The 20,494-nt window shown below is 38.6% G+C and overlaps 1 non-coding gene and 1 pseudogene across 1 annotated transcript; one reads left to right on the top strand and one right to left on the bottom strand.

The window, feature by feature from the left end:
* The window catches only part of LOC118654423, a 172,786-nt pseudogene that overhangs the window by 59,606 nt on the left and 92,686 nt on the right, over positions 1–20,494 (top strand).
* LOC118654799 lies at positions 5,174–5,280 on the bottom strand. The gene has a single exon (XR_004967066.1). It is a non-coding gene; the product is annotated as a U6 spliceosomal RNA (small nuclear RNA).

Raw genomic sequence — 20,494 nt, 5'->3', positions numbered from 1 at the left:
CCCGGCCTTCCTGCTGCAGTTTGACAATCTGTTTGAGGCAGCTCTGCCTCTGTATCTATTATTGTTCAAAAGTTTATAATGGTCTCTATTATCCCTGAATGAGTGAGATCATGTGGTATTTTTCCTTCATTGACTGGCTTATTTCACTTAGCATAATGCTCTCCAGTTCCATCCATGACGTTGCAAATGGTAAGAGTTCCTTCCTTTTTAGAGCAGCATAGTATTCCATCGTGTAGATGTACCACAGTTTTCTGATCCATTCATCTACTGATGGGCACTTAGGCTGTTTCCAGATCTTAGCTATGGTGAATTGTGGTTTATTTTATTGATAAAAATCATGGACTTCATTGACTAGAGAAGCAAACATTTGTATGAACCATTTTATGTCTCTTATCACACAGGCCACTGTTAATGAAAATGTGTTTAGTGGACCAATATTATCATTATCTATTGGAACTCATTAAGAATGCAAAATATTGAGCCCAAGTCCAGACCTACTGGGTCAGAATCTGCATTTTAGTAAGATCCTCGGGTAATTCAAATGCCCATTAAAGTTTGAGAAATATTGACATGGGGATATAGACTTTTAATAATTCATTTTGGTTTGAGAAAACAACCTAACACTTAGTAGTTTAAAGAAACACATTTGTTTATGCACAGTTGTGTGGGCAATTAATTTTGGCTTGGTAAAGCTAGGATGGTTTTTCTCTGTTGTGTCATCTGTGCTCCCTTATATCGTTGTAGTTAGCTAGGAGTTGATATTCTTTTTTTTTTATCCTCACCGAACTATATGTTTATTTTATTTTGTTTTATTTTTTTATGATTTGAATCATGTCCCTAGAATTGCTTACTAACTCCATCTTATTCACCTTTTATGTATTTATTTATTTTTGCTCTTTCCCTTTCTTTTTATAAATTTTTCTTTATCAATTAAGGTATTACATATGTGTCCTTATTCCCCCATTGTCCCCCCCCCCCACCTCCCCACTCATACCCTCACCCCCCTGGTGTCTGTGTCCATTGGTTAGGCTTATAAGCATGCATACAAGTCCTTTGGGTAATCTTTCCCCATTACCCAAACCTTCCCCTATTTTCCCTGTGAGGTTTGACAGTCTGATCAATGCTTCTGTCTCTGGTTCTGTTTTGGTTAACCAGTTTATGTTGTTCATTATTTTCCAAAAATGAGTGAAACCATGTGATATTTATCTTTCTCTGACTGGCTTATTCCGCTTAGCATAATGCTCTCCAGGACCATCCATGCTGTTGCAAATGGTAGGAATTCCTTCCTTTTTAGAGCAGCATAGTATTCCATTGTGTACCACAGTTTTCTAACCCACTAATTTGCTGATGGGCACTTAGGCTATTTCCAAATCTTAGCTATGGTAAATTGTGCTGCTATGAACATAGGGGTTTATATATCCTTTCTGATTGGTGTTTCTAGTTTCTTGAGATGTATTTCTAGAAGTGGGATCACTGGGTCAAATGGGATTTCCATTTTTAGTTTTTTGAGGAAACTCCATACTGTTCTCCACAGTGTCTGCACCAGTCTGCATTCCCACCAGCAGTGCACGAGGGTTCCTTTTTCTCCACAATCTCACCAGCACTTGTCGTTTGTTGATTTGTTGATGATAACCATTCTCATGAAATGGTACCTTATTGTCGTTTTGATTTGCATCTCTCTGATGATTAGTGACTTTGAGCATGTTTTCATATGTCTCTTGGCCTTCCTTAGGTTTTCTTTAGAAAAGTATATATTTAGGTCCGTTGCCCTTTTTTTGATTGAGTTATCTTTCTTTTGTGAAGTTGTATGAGTTCCCTGTGAATTTTAGAGATTAAACATTTATCGGAGATAACACTGGCAAATATGTTCCCCCGTGCATTGAACTTTCTTGTTGTTTTGTTGATGGTTTCTTTTGCGGTACAAAAGCTTTTTATATTGACGTAGTCCCACTTATTTATTTTCTCTTTAGTTTCCAATGCCCTAGGAGCTGTATCGGCAAAGAAATTGCTTCGGCATATGTCTGAGATTTTGCTACCTGCGGATTCCTTTAATATTTTTCTGGTTTCCTGTCTTATGTTTAAGTTTATTCATTTTGAGTTTATTTTTGTGTATGGTATAAGTTTGTGGTCTAGTTTCATTTTTTTTTTTGTATGTATCTGTCCAATTTTCCCAACACCATTTATTGAAGAGACTGTCTTGACTCCATTGTATGTTCATGCCTTCTTTGTCAAGTATTAATTGAGCATAGTGGTTTGGGTCAATTTCTGAGTTCTCTATTCTATTCCATTGATCTATATTTTTGTTCCTGTGCCAGTACCAGACAGTTTTGAGAACAGTGGCTTTGTAATACAGCTTGATATCTGGTATTGAGATCTCACCTACTTTGTACTTCTTTCTCAGGATCACTGCAGCTATTCAGGGTTGTTTTTTATTCCAGATGAATTTTTGAAGAGTTCCTTCTAGGTCTGTGAAATATGCTGTTTGTATTTTAATGGGCAGTGCATTGAATCTATAGATTGCTTTTGGTAGTATGGAGATTTTAATGATGTTGATTCTACCAATCCATGAACAGTATGTTCTTCCATCTGTTTATGTCTTCTTCTATCTCTTTTTTCAGTGTCCTGTAGTTTTCTGAGTACAGGTCTTTCACCTCCTTAGTTAAGTTTATTCCTAGGTATCCTAATTTTTTTGGTGCAATGGTAAATGGGATTGTTTTTTTAGTCTCTCTTGTTATATGTTCACTATTGGCCATAGATTTCTTGGCATTAATTTTGTATCCTTCTACATTGCTGAATTCATTTATTAAGACTAATAATTTTTTGATGGAGCCTTTAGGGTTTTCCAAGTACAGTATCATGTCATCTGAGAATCATGACAGTTTTACATCTTCTTTTCCAGTTTGGATGCCTTTTATTTCTTCTCCTTGTCTAATTGCTATGGCTAGCAATTGCATAACTATGTCAAACAGGAGTGGTGAAAGTAGGCATCCTTGTCTCATTCCTGTTCTTAGGTGAAATGGTTTTAGTTTTTACCCATTGAGTATGATGTGGGCTCTAGGTTTGTCATATATGGCTTTTATTATTTTGCGGTATGATTCTTCTATTCCCATTTTGCTTTGGATTTTTATCAAGAAAGGGTGTAGGATTTTGTCAAATGCTTTTTCTGCATCAATTGATATGACTTTGATTTTTATCTCTCATTTTTATATGTGATGTATCATATTTATTGATTTGCAGATATTGTACCGTCCTTGCATCCCCAGTATAAATCCTACTTGGTCATGGTGTATGATCTTTCTGATGTAATGTTGGATCTGATTTGCTAGAATTTTGTTGAGGATTTTGGCATCTATGTTCATGAGGGATATTGACCTATAATTCTCTTTCATTGTGTTGTCTTTATCTTGTTTTGGTTTAGGGTAATGCTGGCTTCATAGAAAGTGCTTGGAAGTGTTCCTTCCACTTGAATTTTTTGGAATAGTCTGAGGAGGATAGGTTTCAGTTTTTTCTTGAATATTTTGTAAAACTCCCCTGTGATGCCATCTGACCGTGGGCTTTTGTTTGCAGGAGCTTTTTGATGACTGCTTCAATTTCTTCCATAGTTATTGGCCTATTGAGATTTTTAGATTCTTCCTGATTGAGTTTTAGAAGGTTGTATTTTTCTAGGATTATGTCCATTTCCTCCAGGTTGTCTAGTTTGTTGAAATAGATTTGTTCATAGTATTTTTTAATAAGCCTTTGTATTTCTGTGGGGGTCTGTTGTTAATTAGCCTTTTTCATTTCTGATTTTGTTTATTTGGGTCTTCTCTCTTTGCTTCTCGGTGAGCCTGGATAGAGGTTCATCAATCTTGTTTATCCTTTCAAAGAACCAGCACTTTGTTTCATTGATCTTTTGTATTTTTTTTGTCTATATGTCATTTATTTCTGCTCTGATCTTTATTATCTCCTTCCTTCGGCTCACTCTGAGCTTTTCTTGTTGCTCTCTTTCTAATTCTTTGAGATGTAGAGTTAGATGATTTACTACCATTTTTTCTTGTGGGTTTTTTTTTTTTTTTTTTTTTTTTTTTTTAGATAGGCCTGTAGAGCTATAAACTTCCCTCTCAGGACTGCTTTCATTGTGTCCCATAGATTTTGGATTGTTGTATTTTCATTCTCATTTGTGTCCAGGATGTTTTTAATTTCTTCTTTGATCTCTTTGGTAACCCAATCATTGTTTAATGGCATGCTATTCAGCTTCCAAGTGTTTGAATTTTTTGATTGTTTTTATTGTTGTTTATTTCTTATATTATGCCATTGTGGTCTGAGAAGATACTTGATATGATTTCAATCTTCTTGAATTTGGAGAGACTTTGCCTGTGACCCAATATGTGATCTATCTTTGAAAATGTCCCATATGCACTTGAGAAGAATGTATATTCCATGGCTTTAAGGGGAAATATTCTGTAGATGTCAAGTAAATCCATCTGATCTAGTGAGTCATTTAGGAATGCTGTTTCTTTGCTGATTTTTTTTTGTCTAGAGAATTTATCCAGTGATGTCAGTGGGCTATTGAAGTCTCCTACTATGACTGTATTGCTGTCAATTTCTCCCCTGATATCTTCCAGGAGTTTTGTTTTTTGGTTGTTTGTTTGTTTTTTAGTATCTGGGTGCTCCTGCATTGGGTGCATGAATGTTTATCAGGGTTATATCCTCTTGTTGTATCAACCTCTTTAGTATTGTGAAGTGACCTTTTTTATCTCTTGTTATGGCCTTTGCTTTGAGATCTATTTTGTCAAATATAAGTATCGGTACCCGAGCTTTTATTATCTTTTCCTTTCGCCTGAAAGAAATTTTTACATCCCCTCACTATCAGTCTGTGTGATTCCCTTGTTCTGAGGTGGGTCTCTTGTAGACAGCATATATATGGGCCTTTTTTTTTTTTTTTTTTACCCATTCAGGCACTCGATGTCTTTTGATTGGAGCATTTAGTCCACGTACATTTAAAGTTATTATTGAAAGGTACTTGTTTGTAGCCATTTTTATTTTTTGTGCCTGTGTTTGTTCTTCCCTTTTTATTTCTTCTTTTTACACCAGTCCCTTTAGCATTTCTTGCATTGCTGGCTTGGTAGTCATAGATTCCCTTAGCCTTTTTTTTTTTTTTTTGTCTGTGAAGCTCATTATTTCTCCTTTAATTCTGAATGATAGATGCTTCACAAATTTGGGTGTCATCCTTGCACAGGGGCCATGCTAATCTTCTCTGTATTGTTCCAAATTTAGTATATGTGCTCCCGAAGTGAGCACCGAATATGTTTATTGATTTGAGAGAGAGAGGAAAGGAAAGGGAGAGGGGTGTCGTAAGTGTTTCCCTCCACGTCCTGCGTGGTTCAGGGTTTGGGTCTGGAAGAGGAGCCGCACAACAAATGAAAAGGAAAAGACACGAGATAATTTGGGAATATTGGGGGGCCAGGCGGGTAAGTCAATTCACGAGGAAGGACTTCCACTGTGCTCAGGCCTCACCAAGCTTTTTATAGTGAGAGGTAAACAAGGTAGTGGTTACCATAGTTACACAGTTCTTGTGAGGTTCTCTTGTTTTGACCATGGTTACACTTCCTGCATTTCCTCAGCCCATTAGCTTCCCAGATAAGATCTAGGAAGTGTTATAAGGTCAAGCCTAATTATGCTAAGAGGACTGTGCCCTCTAAGCTGGGACTTGTTTGTGACTTTGCCAACAGGTCAGTCCAAGGCTTAACCCTGTATCAGTTTCCCACAGAGGCGGACAGAGAGGAACAGGGAGAGAGGGAGGGGTGGGAGAGAGAGAGAGAGAGAGAGAGAGAGAGAGAGAGAGAGAGAGAGAGAACCATTGATTCGGGATAGAAACATCCATCAATTGCCTCCCATATGCATCCTGAGTGGGGATAGAACCCACAACATTTTTGGTTTATGAGAGAACATACTAACTAACTGAGCCATCTGGTCAGGTGGCGTTGATTCTCTTATTTATATGTCCAGTTGTTGGCTTCTTGTCACCAGGTGTAATGAAGGAAACTTTGCCATATTTAGTTTATTATTAAATAGGCTAGCCTGGTTTTTTTTTTCCTATGGTGATAGTTACAGTGTTCCTAGGAGCAGTATGAGAGGGTAAGCTTCATTATTGTAACAGTTTTCAAGTCATGGCTTGTGTCATGCCTGCTAAAATATTATTAACCAAAGTAAGTCATATGATCAAATCCAGATCTTGAATCTGATGGATTCAAGATACAAATTACACTTCTCGATGAGAAAAGATGAAATATCATGGTAGAGGAGGATCATGATGACAAATATGTGCAAACTCTGTAATCATGTTGCCATTAACTACAAAGCCTCCATACAACATACAAAAACCCTCCTGTTTCCTAAGAAATGCAAAAGTATTCCATGGATGTTCTATTCCCTGCTAAATAAGTACACATAATTTAGAAAAGTTACTGAGGCCAATAGACTCAGGCTATATTTAATCATTCATTACTTGATTAATTAAACCTTTATGGCCTCTTCCTCCTCATAGGCAAAGGAAAAATAGCTGATCTCAGAAAGTATAATAATTGCATATTGTTACTTAAGAAAGTCAATTAATAGACTAGAGATTGAAGTTATCTAGATATGCAGGCCATAATTGTGACACAGTATATAACATTAAATAGTAATTGAAATTATTTGTAATTATATATAGACATAGTCTATATTAATGTGTATACATGTGTGCATGTGTATTCGTCATTTGCAAGAATCTAAAGAATAATAAGACAAAATCTGTGGAAATCAGAAACTGTGATGGAGAAGTTCACCGGGAAATACTTTAAAGACTGCTCAAGCTCTAAAGACAAAGAACTAACATTCCTGACACCAGAAAGTAGAGTAAAACCTTGGTAAACCAGGACCAAATGAACTTCAATTTCTCATTATAATTATTTTTTCTCTAACTATGTTTTATTTCTTTTTAAAAGGCAAATATTAAATAATCTATACAAAATTACCATATTTAATAGACAAAAAGTAACTAGTGATGTATCTGGCACAGTTAAGTATTCAATGATTATTATTGAATGAACATACACCTTACATTTGAATAGATATTTGCATACCTAGCTAAATAAAACTTTTTAATAAACTCATAAGCTTAGATGCAGATATATATATATATATGTACAAATATATATATATATATATATATATATATATATATATTTGTAGGTATATGTTTTTTATAATGAAATCTTTATTTTTCATATTATTACAGTTGTTATTCTTTTTCCCCCCTTAGCTCCCCTCCACCCAGTTCCCATCCTCTGCCCCCTCTGCCCTTACCCCCTCCCCACTGTCCTCATCCATAGGTGTACAATTTTTGTCCAACCTCTTCCCGCACCTCCCACACCCCTTTCCCCCTGAGAATTGTCAGTCCACTCCCTTTCTATACCCCTGATTCTATTATATTCACCAGCTTATTCTGTTCATAAGATTATTTAGTCACTTGATTTTTAGATTCACTTGTTGATAAATATGTATTTGTTGTTCATAATTTTTATCTTCACCTTTTTCTTCTTCTTCTTCCTCTTCTTAAAGGATACCTTTCAGCATTTCATATAATACTGGTTTGGTGGTGATGAACTCCTTTAGCTTTTCCTTATCTGTGAAGCTCTTTATCTGACCTTCAATTCTGAATGATGGCTTTGCTGGATAAAGTAATCTTGGTTATAGGTTCTTGCTATTCATCACTTTGAATATTTTTTGCCACTCCCTACTGGCCTGCAAAGTTTCTGTTGAGAAATCAGCTGACAGTCATATGGGTACTCCCTTGTAGGTAACTGACTGTTTTTCTCTTGCTGCTTTTAAGATTCTCTCTTTGTCTTTTGCTCTTGGCATTTTAATTATGATGTGTCTTGGTGTGGTCTTCTTTGGATTCCTTTTGTTTGGGGTTCTCTGTGCTCCCTGGACTTGTAAGTCTATTTCTTTCACCAGGTAGGGGAAGTTTTCTGTCATTATTTCTTCAAATAGGTTTTCAATATCTTGCTCTCTCTCTTCTTCTGGCACCCCCATAATTCAGAGGTTGGTATGCTTGAAGTTGTCCCAGAGGCTCCCTACAATATCTTCATATTTTTGGATTCTTTTTTCTTTTTGTTTTTCTGGTTGGGTGTTTTTTGCTTCTTTGTATTTCAAATCTTTGACTTGATTCTTGCGATCCTCTAGTCTGCTGTTGGAACTCTGTATAATATTGTTTATTTTAGTCAGTGTATGCTTAATTTCTAGTTGGCCCTTTTTCATATCCTAAGGGTCTCACTAGATTTATCAAGGGTCTCACTAAATTTATGGGCGGTTTCTAGAAAATTCTTGAAAAACCTTAAAAGTGTGGTTTTGAACTCTATATCCAGTAGTTTGCTTTCCTCCATTTCTGTCATTTGTGACCTGTTTCTTTGTATCCACATTTTTTATGCTTCCCTCTGTTGATAGAGTGGCTTTCTGTGCTAGGTGTCCTATAGGGTCCAGTGGCTCAGCCTCCCCAATTACCTGAGGTGGACACTCTTGGTGCACCCCTTTGTGGACTTTGTGCACAGTTTTGTTGTAGTTAAGCCTTGATTGTTGTAGGTATCACTGGGAGGAATTGACCTCCAGGCCAATTGGCTGTGAGAATCAGCTGTGTCTATGTTGGGAGAACTTCTGTGCTGGAGACACCCTTCTGGGGAAAGAATTGCTTCAGTGGGACTTTGGTGCTCACTGAGTCTGCCCCCTGAGTGTGTCCCTTATGGATCTGAGGAGTTGTAATCTGGATGGTCCCACTCTGACCACTGGGCACACTGACTCTTGGATCTCTAAGGAGGTGCCAATTTAGCCTCTGCCTGAGGCTACCCAGCAGGAGCTATGGAGAGATCTGCAGTTTCCTCTTCTTTGTTTGGGGTTTGGAGGTGTCAAGATGAGGCCCAGCTGTGAAGCAATGCAAGCTGCTGTGGGGCCTTGGGCCTTCTTTTGGATGTTCTGGTTCTCTCTGACCCAGCTGCAGTTTGTTACCTAATTTTAGACTGCAAAGCACCAGGTCATTCATATGCAAAAGCCTCTGTGCACATCTTGGGTGGAGCGGGGTCTCAGGGAATCAACAGGGTGGAGCAAGCAGCTATGGCTGCTCCTCAGTCCTACCCTAAGAGGCCCCACGTGTCAGTGTCCTGTGGTAATCGCTGCAAGCACCTCTGAGAGAAAGCCACCCTCGAGTTCCACCCGATGCCAGACAGTCCATTTTCTCCCCTTATGAGTCTGTGTCCCCAGAGACTTGCCCGGAACTGGTTCAGAGCAGTTGGGAGCTTGTATCTCCCTCCTGATTGAAAAAGACAACCGCATCCTCAGTTGCCAGCCCTTTCTGCACGTGCCTCTGTACTTCTGCACTTTACTTCCACACCTCCTCTGAGTCTCAGTGTGTTTTTCTCTTTCCTTCTAGTTGTAGAATTTCCACTCAGCCAGCCTTCCTGTGGTTCTGGGTGATGTATGTTTTGTCTTTTAGTTGTATTTTTTAAGTGGTTGTGCAGAGGCAGCAATGTCAGGTATTTACCTATGCTGCCATCTTGGTTTCTCCGTAGACTTTCCATATGAGTCATGTTTTGCACTCCTAGGCATATATCTGAGATAACTAAAAAAGTACTTTCCTACAATAACTGGTGTTCAGATTTTCATAGCAGTATTTTTCGTTATAGCCCAAAGTGGAAACAACCCACATGTCCATTGTTGCTAAACAAATGTGGTATATCCATACAATGGCATATTATGTGCCCCTAAAAAGGAATGAATACACTACAACATGAATGAACTTTGAAAACATTATGCTACTAGTAAGTGAAAGAAGCCAGACAGAGGGGCCTCTTATTGTTTAAGTCTATTTATTTGATGTTTCCAGAATAGGCAAGTCTATAGAAAAAGAAAGAAGGTTAGTTGTTGCCAGGGACAAGAGGCAAGGGGTAGAGGATGGGAAATGACAATGTAATGACTACCAGGTTTCTTTGGGAGGTGCGGAAAATATTCTGATATTAGATAGTGGTTATGATTGTACAACATCGTGAATGTGCTAAAAGTCACAGCACTGTATACTTAAAAATGGTAAGAGACAGATTATTAAAAGCATTTTCCTCTGGAGCATGATTTCTAGTCAGATGCCTGAAAAACTCACGAAGGCCTCTAGTTCTGCAGGAGATAGCCACTTCTACTCATTGTACAAGATTAAATGGCCACCTGGAAAGAATGGATCTTGGAGGTTGAAAATTCACATTTCTTGGGAGCTACTTATCTGGATAATGGCATCTAGAGAGTAAATAAGTTTGTCAATACATAATGTTTCTTTTGTGTTTTTTAAATTCAGAAATTTTTTAGAACAGTTTAAGGGTAAGAGCAAAATTGAGGGAAAGGTACAGAGATCTCCCCTGTACCCTTATACTCCTGCTCCCACACATGCAAAGCTTCTCTCCTTATCAATATCGTCTACCAACAACATTTGTTACAGTTGATGAACCTACATTGACAATTATAATTACCAAAGTCCATAGTTTACCTAGGGTTTACTCTTAATGCTGTTTATTTTGGCGGCCTTTTGGATTTTTTTTTTAATCTTCACCTGAGGATATTTTTCCATTGATTTTTAGGGAGGGTGGAAGAGAGAGGGAAAGACAGAAACATCAATGTGAGAGAAACACATCAATTGGTTACCTCTTGCATGAGCCCCAACCAGGGCCTGGGCTGGGGAAGAGCCTGCAACCAAGGTACATGCCCTTGACCAGAATTTAACCCGGTACCCTTTGGTGCTCAGGCTGACACTCTATCCATTGAGCCAAACCAGCCAGGGCTTGTTGTGTTTTCTTTTTAAAAGTGGAATCAGGTTTTTACTGCAGCCAAGAAAGTAAGAGAGAACCATTCTTGCTTCAATCAAAGCGACTTTATATTTTATTTATTTTATAAATTGGGGTTACAAAAAGTTTTATTTGTAAACAGGATCTGACTACTAAACATATTTTGCAAGCTATTCAACTAAAGAGTTCTAAAGGTGTTTTTTTTTTCATTTTTGATGTTATATTTGACTATCATGACCTTTAACTCTGGAGCTTCTGGCATCTATGAGATATTCCTGCTCAGAAACATAACTGCAAGCCTTGCAAGAATTTTTATTTATGAATTTGTTATAGCTTGCATTATGGGCCAGATGCTGCTCTCAGAGCTTTGCAATAATTATTAACTTTAATCCTCATAGCAACATTATGAATCAGGCACCATTTTCATCCCAATTTTACAGAAGATGAAAGTCAGGGAAGAAAAATTAAGAAATTTTTCCAAAACATCAGTGAATGACAAACAGGGTTTGGATTTGCACTCCATTAAAGTGGCTTCACAGTTCCACTAAACTGTTTTTTTCACAGTGATGAAACCACCTTTCCATATTAATTAAACTAATTTTCCATATTAATGAATCCCTGCTAGGATAGCTCATATTTGTAGGCCTTTGAACTATCAGGCAAGAGAATCATTTACACTTTCTTTTTCTTAATTCTTAATTGTTAAAGTATTACAAGAGTCTCCTTTTATCCCCATTGACTTCTCCCTAGCCACCTCCTCCCCAAGCACAAGCCCTCACCCCCCATACTGTCTGTGATCATTGGTTTTGCTCATATGCATGCATACAAGTCCTTTGGTCTACATATTACCCTTTACCCTCACCTTCCCTCATAGGTTGTACAATCCATTCGATACTTCTATGTCTCTGTTTCTATTTTTGTTCATCAGTTTATGTTGTTCATTATTTTCCACAAATGAGTGAGATCATGTGATATTTATCTTTCTCTGACTGGCTTATTTCAATTAGCATAATGCTCTCTAGTTCCCTCCATGCTGTTGCAAATAATAAGAATTCCTTCATTTTTACAGCAGCATAAAGTTCCATTGTGTAGATATACCACAGTTTTCTAATCCACTTGTCTGCTGATGGGCACTTAGGCTGTTTCCAAACCTTAGCTAGTGTAAATTGTGCCACTATGAACATAGGGGTGCATATATCCTTTGTAATTGGTGTTTCTGTTTTCTTGGGATATATTCCTAGAAGTGGTATTACTGGGTCAAATGGGAGTTCCATTTTTAATTTTTTGAGGAACTGCTGTACTGTTCTACATAATGGCTGCATCAGTCTGCATTCCCACCAGCAGTACAAGAGGGTTCCTTTTTCTCCACATCCTCTCCAGCACTTCTCGTTTGTTGATTTGTTGATGATAGCCATCCTGACAGGTGTGAGATGGTATCTCATTGTCATTTGGATTTGCATCTCTGGGATGATTAATGACTTTGAGCATGTTTTCATATAATCATATCAATTGATGCAGAAAAGACATTTGACAAAGTCCAACACCCTTTTCTGATAAAAACACTCAGCAAAGTGGGAATAGAGAGATCATACCTCAACATAACAAAAGCTTTATATGACAAATCTACAGCCAACATCATACTCAATGGGCAAAAACTAAAACCATTTTCCCTAAGAACAGGAATAAGACAGTGATGCCCTCTTTTATCCCTCCTGTTACACATAGTACTGGAAGTGCTAGCCATAGCAATCAGACAAGAAGAAGAAATAAAAGGCATCCAAATTGGAAAAGAAGTAAAATTGTCATTATTCACAGAAGACATGATATTGTACATCAAAAACCCTAAAAACTCCATCAAAAAACTACTAGACTTAATCAATGAGTTAGGCAATGTAGCAGGATACAAAATTAACACCCAGAAATCTATGGATTTTTTTTATACACCAGTAATGAACTAACAGAAAGAGAAACTAAAAAAAAAAATCCCATTTACCTTTGCACCAAAAAAAATTAAGATACCTAGGAATAGAGTGAGTGAGGGGATGAAAGGAGAGTGTGTGGATGTGTGTGGTGTGTGTGTGAGTGAATGAGAGACAGTTAAATCCGGCAGGAACAGCAGGGGCTGGCAGACCAAGCTCTCTGGGACAGGGAGAGACTATGACCTCTGTGGGCACTCCCCGGACTGTGGGACTTGGGCATGGAACCCATGCCATCTTAAAGGGGAGAGCAGCCTCTTGTAGGAACTCATCAGCACCACCACCCAGACAGGCCTTGGACATTGCCAGTGACCCAGCAGCTAATCCAGCCAAAATCCTGCTGCCCCACCTGAAGACTCAGACTCGCAGACTCTGGGATCTCCACCTCCAAAGAAGCACCACGCCCACAGCAGTAAGTGCAGCCTTCCCCTCCCCAGCGGCAGACCTCTGACATCGCATTTGTGCATCTCTAACGTGCAGGTCTCCGAGGCACACCACGCCATAGACTTCTCTTAGGAGTCACTGTGAGCCTCAGCTGGGTGTGATTTTGAACAGACAAGGGTGTGCTGCCCCACAGTAGAAATTCTGAATTCCCTCTTCCTGAATAACTGCCTGCAGACAACCCAGCTGTGCAACTTCAGCACCAGGGCCCCTCAGAGTGCATCTGAGCTCTGCGCCAGCAAACACACTGCCACAGTTGCGCATTTCCAATGAGCAGGCACCCAGAGCCCATCTATCCACAGGGTGCACATGGGAGTCTCCGTGAGCCCCCGCTGGGTGCTATCTTGGACAAATAGGGATACATTCGCCCTGGGAGTAGAAATTCTGTATTCACTGATCATGTATATCTTCCCACAAATGCCTCAATTACGTGGCTTCAGTGCCAGGACCCTTCAGAGTACTTCAGTGAGCTGCACTGGCAAACATACCGATGGTGCACCCAGTGAGCTGCCACTGGGAGCGTGTGCCTATCTACCACAGGTGCAGCAGCAAAAGCTGAGTCTTCCCACCTCACAGCTGCAGAACTCTGGACACTACAGTTGCATACTTTTCTAGCACGCAAGCCTCCCAAGCCCAGCATGCCACAGACAGCCTTTGGGCACCTCTGTGGGCCCCTGCTGGACACGCACTTATACAAACAGGGAACACTGCTGGGCTGTAGAAATGCTGAATTCCCTCTTCTGGGATATCTGCCCACAGACACCATAATCCTGTGGCTTCAGCGCCAGGGCTCTTCAGAGTGCATCAGTACACCCTGCTGGCAGATGCACTGTGGGTGCCCCCCTGTGAGCTGCCACTGGGGGCACATGTTTCCAACCACAGAAGCAGCATCAAAAGCTGGGTCTTCCCACCCCAAAACCACAGAACTCTGGACACCACAGTCACGCCTTTCAAGAGTGCAGGCCTCCTGAGCCCCATCACCCCAACAGACAGTTCCTGGGTGCCACTGTGAGTCCCCACTTGGCATGTGCAATTTCAACCAAGGGCACAAAACAGCAAAAATTGGGACACCCCCCTCCATGGCTGCTGCTGACTTCTAGACACCACAGTTGCAACTTTCCAGCTCATAGGCCTACATCAAGAGAACCCAAATAGCTCAAATAGGGAGTTATGCTAGATTACCAATCCCAGGATACTTGCGAGATCACACCAGTAGCACCATCCCCAAAAGAACCTTGGTAGCAAAGCACTCGGATTTACAATTAAAATGTTACAGAAATACATGGGAAGACAAAAAGGCAATCCCCAAAGGAAAGAAAAAGAAAAATCATCATAAAGGGAGTTAAATGAAACTGAGGCTAGCAACATATACACACAACTCAATGACAAACATACACAACTCAATGAGAATTACAAGGAGCTGAATGAGAATGTCACCAACATAAAAAGGAACCAAGAGGAAATGAAGAACAACATAGCTGCAATAAAAAACACAACGGAAGGCTTAAACAGCAGACTACAAGAGCCTGAGGACCACATCAGTGAATTAGAAGACAAGGTAGGAAAAAACACACAAACACAGCAGCAACGGAAAGAAGATTTAAAAAGCAAAAGGAGAGCCTAAGGGAGCTTTGGGACAACACAAAAGGAAACAATATTCGCATAATAGGGGTAACAGAAGGAGAGGAAGAGAAGCAAGGAATAGAAAACCTGTTTGAAGAAATAACGACAGAAAACTTCCCTGATGTTGGCAAGAAAAAAACTATGCAAGTCCAAGAAGCACAGAGTCCCAAACAACATGAACCCCAAAAGACTGACACCAAGACACATCATAATTAAATAGGCAAACACTAACGACAAAGTAAGAATTTTAAAGTCTGCCAGAGAGAGAGAGAAAGTTACCTACAAGGGAGCTCCTATTATAATATCAACTGATTTCTCAACAGAAACACACCAAGCCAGAAGGAAATGGAATGAAATATACACAGTGATGCAAACCAAGGGACTGAATCCAAGAATACTATACCCAGCAAGGCTATCATTCAAAATTGAAGATGGAATCAGGAGCTTCACAGACAAAAAAGGGCTAAGAGAGTGTATTACCACCAAACCAGCAATGCAAGAAATGCTAAAGGGACTGCTGTAAAAAGAAGAAACAGAAAGGCAAGAAGAAACACAAACATTAAGAATAAAAATGACACAGGAAACCATAAAAATTCTAGAAGAATCCAAAGGCAACAAAATCTCAGACATATGCCGAAGCAATTTCTTCACTGATACAGCTCCTAGGGCACTTGAAACGAAAGAGAAAATGAACAAATGGGACTACATCAAAATAAAAAGCTTCTGCACAGCAAAAGAAACCATCAACAAAACAACGAGAAAACCCACTGTGTGGGAAAACATATTTGCCAATGTCATATCTGATAAGGGCCTAATCTCCAAAATTTATAGGGAACTCATACAACTTAACAAAAGGAAGATAAACAATCCAATCAAAAAATGGGCAAAGGACCTAAATAGACACCTTTCAAAAGAGGACATTCAGAAAGCCAAGAGACATATGAAAACATGCTCAAAGTCACTAATCATCCGAGAGATGCAAATCAAAACAACAATGAGGTACCATCTCACACCTGTCAGACTGGCTATCATCAACAAATCAACAAACGACAAGTGCTGGAGAGGATGTGGAGAAAAAGGATCACTTGTGCACTGCTGGTGGGAATGCAGACTGGTGCAGCCACTATGGAAGAGAGTATGGAGTTTCCTTAAAAAACTGAAAATGGAACTCCCATTTGACCCTGTGATCCCACTTCTAGGAATATATCCCAAGAAACCAGAAACACCAATCAGAAAGGATATATGCACCCCTATGTTCATAGCAGCACAATTCACCATAGCTAAGATCTGGAAACAGCCTAAGTGCCCATCAGTAGATGAATGGATCAGAAAACTGTGGTACATCTACACGATGGAATACTATGCTGCTCTAAAAAGGAAGGAACTCTTACCATTTGCAACGTCATGGATGGAACTGGAGAGCATTATGCTAAGTGAAATAAGCCAGTCAATGAAGGAAAAATACCACATGATCTCACTCATTCATGGATAATAGAGACCATTATAAACTTTTGAACAATAATAGATACAGAGGCAGAGCTGCCTCAAACAGATTGTCAAACTGCAGCAGGAAGGCTGGGGAGGGTTGCGGGGCAGGAGGTAGGGGGGTAAGAGATCAACTAAAGGACTTGTATGCATGCATATAAGCATAACCAGTGGACATAAGACATTGGGGGATAGGGGAGGCTAGGGGACTGTCTAGGGCAGGGGGATAAAATGGACACATATGTAATACCCTTTGTAATACTTTAAGCAATAAAAATTAAAAAATATATATATATATATAATAAAAAAAAAAGAATAAAAATGACAACAAACAAGTACTTATCAATAATAACATTAAATGTAAATAGATTAAATGCACCAATCAAAAGACATAGGGTAGCTGAATGGATGAGAAAACATGACCCATATATTTTCTGTCTGCAAGAGACCCACCTCAGAACAAAAGATTCACACAGACTGAGAGTGAAGAGATGGAAAAAAATTTTTCAGGCAAATGGAAATGAGAAAAAAGCTGGGGTTGCAATACTTATATCTGACTAAATAGACCTCAAAGTAAAGGCCATAATGAGACATAAGGAAGGCCACTACATAATACTAAAGGGAGCAATTCAACAGGAAGATATAACTCTGGTAAACATATATGCACCCAACACAGGAGCACCAAAATACATAAAACAACTTCTGGAAGATATCAGAGGAGAGCTCAATAGCTATACAGTCATAGTAGGGGACTTTAATACACCACTGACACCACTGGATAAATCCTCTAAACAAAAAATCAACAAAGAAACAGCAATCCTAAATGACTCACTAGATCAGATGGACTTAATTGACATCTTCAGAATATTTCACCCCAAAGCCACAGAATATACATTCTTTTCCAGTGCGCACAGGACATTTTCAAAGATAGACCGCATATTAGGACACAGACAAAGTCTCTTCAGATTCAAGAGGTAGAAATCATAACAAACATCTTCTGAGATCACAATGGCATAAAACTATAAATCAAGTACAATAAATACAATGAAGAAAAATCAAACACTTGGAGGCTAAATGGCATGCTATTAAACAATGACTGGGTTACCAGAGAGATCAAAGAAGAAATAAAAAGCATCCTGGAAACAAATGACAATGAAAACACAACAATCCAAAATCTATGGGACACAGTGAAAGCAGTCTTGAAAGGGAAGTTCATAGCTCTACAGGCCTACCTCAAAAATAAGAAAAACAGGTAATTATCTAACCTTGGAACTTAAAGAATTAGAAAGAGAGTAACAGAAAAATCCCACAGTATCCAGAAGGAAGGAACTAATAAAGATCAGAGCAGAAATAAACGACATAGAGACCAAAAAACAAAACAAAACAAACAAAACAAACAAACAAAAAAAACCCCACACAAAAAACAAAACAAACAAACAAAAAAACAATACAAAAGATCAATGAAACCAAGAGCTGGTTCTTTGAAAGGATAAACAAGATTGATGAACCTCTGGCCAGGCTCACCAAGAAACAAATAGAGAGGACCCAAATAAACAAAATGAGAAATGAAAGAGGTGAAGTAACAACTGAGCCTATTGATATACAAAATATTGTAAAAAAATACTACGAACAACTCTACTCCAAAACAACTGGACAACCTTGATGAAATGGACACATTCCTAGAAAAATACAAGTTTCCAAAACTCAATCAGGAAGAATCAAAAAATCTGAATAGGCTGATAACTACTGATGTAATTGAAACAGCAATCAAAAAGCTTCCAGCAAACAAAAGCACTGGAGCAGATGGCTTCACAGGGGAGTTTTATCAACATTCAAAAAAGAACTGAAACCAATCCTTCTCAGACTATTCCAAAAAACTCAAGAGGAAGGCACACTTCCAAGCTCTTTCTATGAAGTCAGCATTACCCTAATCCCAAAACCAGATAAAGACACCACAAAGAAAGAGAATTTTAGGGCAGTATCCCTGATGAACATAGATACTAAAATCCTCAACAAGATTCTAGCAAACCGGATCCAGCATTATATTAGAAAAATCATACACCATGACCAAGTGGGATTCATTCCAGGGATGCAAGGCTGGTACAATATCTGCAAATCAATAAACGTGATACAACACATAAACAAATTGAGAGACAAAAATCACATAATCATATCGATTGATGCAGCAAAGGCATTTGACAAAGTCCAACATCCTTTTCTGATAAAAACTCTCAGCAAAGTGGGAATAGAAGGATCATACCTCAACATATTAAAAGCCTTATATGACAAACCTACAGCCAACATCATACTCAATGGGCAAAATCTAAAATCATTTCCCTTAAGAACAGGAACAAGACAGAGATGCCAGCTTTCATCACTCCTGTTTGACATAGTACTGGAAGTGCTAGCCATAGCCATCAGAAAAGAAGAAGAAATAAAAGGTATCCAAATTGGAAAAGAAGAAGTAAAATTGTCATTATTCACAGAAATGATATTGTACATAGAAAAACCTAAAGACTACATCAAAAAATTATTAGACTTAATAAATGAATTCGGCAATGTAGCAGGATACAAAATTAACACCAAGAAATCTATGGAATTTTTATACACCAATAGTGAACTTACAGAACGGGAAATTACAAAAGCAATCACATTTACCACTGCACAAAAAAAATTAAGATCCCTAGGAATAAACTTAACTAAGAAGGTAAAAGACCTCTAATCAGAAAACTATAGGAGCTTGAAAAAAGAGATAGAGTAAGACATAAACAGATGGAAGAACATCCTGTTTTCATGGATTGGTAGAATCAACATCATTAAAATGTCCATACTACTCAAAGCAATCTATAGATTCAATGCACTCCCAATTAAAATACCAACAGCATATTTCACAGATCCAGAAAGAATTCTCCAAAAATTCATCTGTAATAAAAGCAACTCCGATTAGATGCAGCAATCCTGAGAAAGAAGAATAAAGTTGGAGGGATCACAATACCAGATATCAAGCTATATCACAAAGCCACTGTTCTCAAAACTTCCTGGTACTGGCCCAAGAACAGACATATAGACAAATGGAATAGAATAGAGAACCCAGAAATCGACCCAAATCACTATGCTCAATTAATATTTGACGAAGGAGGCAAGAACATACAATGGCATCAAGACAGTCTCTTTAATAAATGGTGCTGGGAAATTTGGTCAGACACATGCAAAAAAATGAAACTAGACCACCAACTTACACTATACACAAAAATAAACTCAAAAGAGAGAAAGGACTTAAACGTAAGATGGGGAACCATAAAAATATTAGAGGAATCCACAGACAGCAAGATCTCAGACATATGCCAAAGCAATATCGTCACTGACATAGCTCCTAGGGCAATGGAAACTCAAGGGGAAATAAATGAATGGGACTACATCAAAATAAAAAGCTTCTGCACAGCAAAAGAAATCATCAACAAAACTACAAGAAAACCCACTGCATTGGAGAGCATATTTGCCAATGATATCTCTGATAAGGGTTTAATCTCCAACATTTACAGGGAACTCATGCAACTTAACAAAAGGAAGACAAACAACCCAATCAAAAAATTAACAACGGATCTAAATAGATACTTTTGAAAGAAGACATAAGAAAGGCCAAGAGACATATGAAAACATGCTCAAATTCACTAATAATCTGAGAGATGCAATTCAAAACAACAATGCAGTACCATCTCACACCTGTCAGAATGGCTATCATCAACAAATCAACAAACGACAAGTGCTGGTGAGGATGCAGAGAAAAAGGAACACTTGTGCACTGGTGGTGGGAATGCAGACTGGTGCAGCCACTATAGAGAACAGTATGGAGTTTCCTCAAAAAAAAACACAAAAATTGAACTCCCATTTGACCCAGTAATACCACTTCTAGGAATATATTCCAAGAAACCAAAAACAGCAATCAGAAAGGATATATGCACCCCTAATGTTCATAGCAGCACGATTTACAATAGCTAAGATTTGGAATCAGCCTAAGTGCCCATTAGCAGATGAGTGGATTAAAAGCCTTTGGCACATTTACACAATGGAATACTATGCTGCAGTAAAAAGGAAGGAACTCCTACCATTTGCAACAGCATGGATGGAGCT

This window comes from Myotis myotis, unplaced genomic scaffold, assembly GCF_014108235.1.
Source record: "Myotis myotis isolate mMyoMyo1 unplaced genomic scaffold, mMyoMyo1.p scaffold_m19_p_4, whole genome shotgun sequence".
In the NCBI taxonomy this organism is placed as follows: domain Eukaryota; kingdom Metazoa; phylum Chordata; class Mammalia; order Chiroptera; family Vespertilionidae; genus Myotis; species Myotis myotis.
Note: the sequence above shows the minus strand (reverse complement) of the source record. Positions and strands in the feature narration are given on the sequence as shown.